Raw genomic sequence first — 3,775 nt, 5'->3', positions numbered from 1 at the left:
GCGGCCCTCACAGCGCCCGCGCCCGGGCTGCCGGGATTTGTAGTCCCCGCCTGCTCCTCCGCACACACCGGGGGCGGGGCGACCGGAGACACACACCTCACGGAGGCAGCACCCCCCAGCACGTCCCAGTGGTTAGGGTCTGTGCGTGCTGGTCCAGCTCTCCATGTCTTCCAGGCCGTGCGACCGTGAGCAAGTCACTGATCCTCTCTGGCCCTCTTTTCCCAACCTGTAGGATAGCAATGCCTGCTTCACAGAGAACTGCTGCGAGGATCACACAAGAAAATGCGTGTCAACTGGGCGTGGTGGCGCATGCCTGTAATCCCAGCTACTCGGGAGACTGAGGCAGGAGAATCGCTTGAACCCAGGAGGCGGAGGTTGCTGTGAGCCGGGATCATGGCAATGCACTCCAGCATGGGCAAAAAGAGCGAAACTCTGTCTCAAAAAAAAAAAAAAAAAAAGAAAAGAAAATGCTTATCAAGCACTTGAGACAGTGCCTGGCGCTGCTTGATGAATGCAAAAAAGGAAGACACACCTGCCCAGAGATTCACAGGGTCAGATGTGCCCCCACAGAGAGACCTAGGGAGAGTCTGCCATGATGCACTGGAGGCCTTGAAATGCCAGAGAAAGAGAAGCCTCACAGCGTGACCTGCAGGCACACCTGCACTGGGGGGATGCATGAAGACCCCTGAAAGGCACCAGAGATGTCATACCTGCGTGCAGCATTTATCCTGCTACCCCATAGTGACTGGCACAGGCATAGTGTTCCCTGTCTCCAGGACCTCTGGACAGAGGAGCTCCAAAGGGGAGAGTGCATCTGTGAGATCCCAGGGCAAACAAGGGAAGGTTCACGTTAGGGCCAAGGATAGACTTGGGCAGGATCACCGGTCATTTGTCCAGTATGAATTTATGGAGTGCCAGCACCACTCTAGGAGCCAGGAACGTGAGAGTGAAGAAAACAGAGATGTCCCTGTCCCTGCGGAGCCTGCTGTCTACTGGGAAGTAGCCCTAGTCAAGGAAAAGAAAACTCCAACGATCCCTATTGTGGAAGGGGCTGGAAGGAGACACAGCTGTGATGGTGGTGAGGGTGTGGGTAGGGGATAGACCCCAGGAGGGAAAGCAGCACCTGATTCATAGCAAGATCCCAGTGAACATTTGGTACAGGAACACACGTTGGCAGGACTTGCTGGTGGATAGGATGTGGGGGTGCAGGAATGTGTGGAATTCAAGATGCTCCCCAGGGTTTTGGCCTGAGCAGCTGGGTACCAGTGGAGCCATTTACTCAGCTGGGGCAGGCTGCCCGAGCCAACCAGCTGGGGGCCATTCCTGTTGACCACCTGGGCCATGGGACTGGCTTCCTTGGGTCAGGTGACAAGAGTTGTTTCATCTTCCAGTGACACTTCCAGGGGAGGCAGGCCGCTTAACTTTTCAGAACTCCCATGTCCTCCCCCGGGGCTTAGCTCAATTTCTGGCAGGAACCCAGCCCCCAGGGCAGCAGGAAGGCTGGGTTTGGAAATGGCTAGCCCAGGTGGCCTTGGCGAGAGGCAGTATGGTACAGTGGCAAGGGGCTGGGTTCTGGCATCAGAAAGACATGGATGCGTGAGTTGCTTTCTAGCTGTGTGAGCTTTAAAATGTCACTTTCCTTCTCTAAGGCTCTCCTTCCCGTCACCTACAAAATGGAAGCCATGGAGAGGATGAAATGAGATGGCAAGAACTTGGTAGAAGCCAGCTGCTTGCTTTAGATCCTGGCACTGGATTAGCGGCTTCATAAAAGCAGAGGTACTCCAGTCTGGGTGAAAGACTGAGACTCCCTCTAAAATAAATAAATAAATAAATAAATAAATAAATAAATAAATAAATAAAAGCAGAGGGCTTGGGGACTGCATGGGGGACTGTCTTGCAAGGGTGCCCCCTTCATTCTTTTTATTGCTAAGGCTGCCTGGCCTTAAAGGGGCTCTATTCCCTGAGCCAGCTGGGAAGGAGCCGCACCTGCAGCTCGTCCTTTCTCCTTAATGAGGCAGGAGGCCAGAGGAAGCTTCCTTTCAAACCACAGAGCATGTGGGAGGCCTTGCCATCTGTTTGGGGTTACCTTTGGGGAAGTGGCTCTCGGTGTGTGGTCATCGAGGAGGTCTGTGGCCCATGCTGTCTTCCCGGATAACCGTGTCTGAAATTTCCAGTCCCACATGGGTGAGAACTGACTGAACAGCTTCCCTTCTAGGCTGTGGCTCTCTTGGGAACCCACGGAGAGGGTGTAATAGGCCTGGTCCCAGTGGCAAAAAGCTTGAGAAATCACTAATTTGGGCAAGTTTATTCTAGAGCATTGGTTTACTTTTCGATTTCTCTAGTTTCACTAGATTTTTGCAACAAAAGAGGATTTTTTTCACCTAGTAACAAACCCTGTTGGTAGGATTATGGCTGTCTAGACACACAGTAAAGTGGGGTTTCAGTATTTTTTTTTTTTTTTTTGAGACAGGGTCTCTCTCTGCTGCCCAGGTTGGAGTACAGTGGCATGATCTCAGCTCACTGCAGCCTCGACCTCCTGGGCTCAAGTGATCCTCCCACCTCAGCCTTCTGAGTAGCTGGGACTACAGGTGAGCACTACCATGCCCAGCTAATTTTTCTGTTTTTTTTTGTAGAGATGGGGTTTGCCATGTTACCCAGGCTAGTCTCGAACTCCTGTGCTTCAGAGATCCACCTTGGTCTCCCAAAGTGCTGGGATTACAGGAGTGAGCCACTGTGCCTGGCCGAGTTTTAGCACTTTGTATGGTAATTATCCTGGTGCCAGGAAGGGAAGGGGCCTGAAGAAAATTTGACCAATGGGAGTCCCTCCCTGCCCTGAGCAGTGTGACGGGAGAGATGAGAAATAAGCAATATTAGCCTTGCACGGAAAAACCATCCTCCCAACAGGGAGGCCTCTAGCTCTGGCCAGTCATGTCAGACATATGCTAGCTGTCAACTCCTGAGGGCTGGGAAGGAATTACTCTTGCCGCCTCCCAGCATCCACTCGAGGGCCTTTCACATAGTAGGTACTCAAGACAAATCCGTTCACTTGAGTTTATGGAGCATTTACTCTACTGCAGGCAAGATGCTTTCACATTTACTCTTAGACTTCAACCATAATTCTGAGAGGGGAATGCTGTTAATTCCCATTTTACAGATAGGAAAATAGAGTCACAGATGTTCAACATGTCCAGAGCTAGGTAAGAAGGGATGGCTGGCTTCAGTCCTACGAAATTCTACTTTTTAAAATTTCTTTAGAGACAGGTTCTGGCTCTGTGATCCAGGCTGGAGTGCAGAGGCACGATCCTAGTTCACGGCAGCCTTTAACTCCCTGGCTCAAGCAATCCTCCCACCTCCCAAAGCGCTGGGATTATAGGCGTGAGCCACAGGGCCAGGCTGGAAGTATTATCTTGTAAATGAAGGCACATTGGGCACAGAAGTAGCATACAGGACAAAATACTGTTCCCCACACAGGTCTGCAGTTTTACTGGAAAAGCCTTTGTGACTGTTGCAATAGAACATTTGTCTCCAATTCAATGAAAGATTAAGCTGTAAATTAAACTATCAGTTGATAACATATGCCAATTTAACTCGCAGTTCAACTGCGGAGAGTGACCATCAGAGTCAACCCAGCCTCTGATGACGTTGATCTGAAGTGGCAACTCCCAAGCTACACCCTGCCTCTTATCAGTTGTTGCAGACCCATCTTTACAAGGCATTAAGTTGTTCATGAGAAGCAGGGTGTGCTTGCTCACACCTGTAATCCCAGCACTTTGGG

Source organism: Nomascus leucogenys, chromosome 24, assembly GCF_006542625.1.
Source record: "Nomascus leucogenys isolate Asia chromosome 24, Asia_NLE_v1, whole genome shotgun sequence".
Taxonomy (NCBI): Eukaryota; Metazoa; Chordata; class Mammalia; order Primates; family Hylobatidae; genus Nomascus; species Nomascus leucogenys.
The sequence above is the reverse complement of the archived record's forward strand: the minus strand, read 5'-3'. Positions refer to the sequence as shown.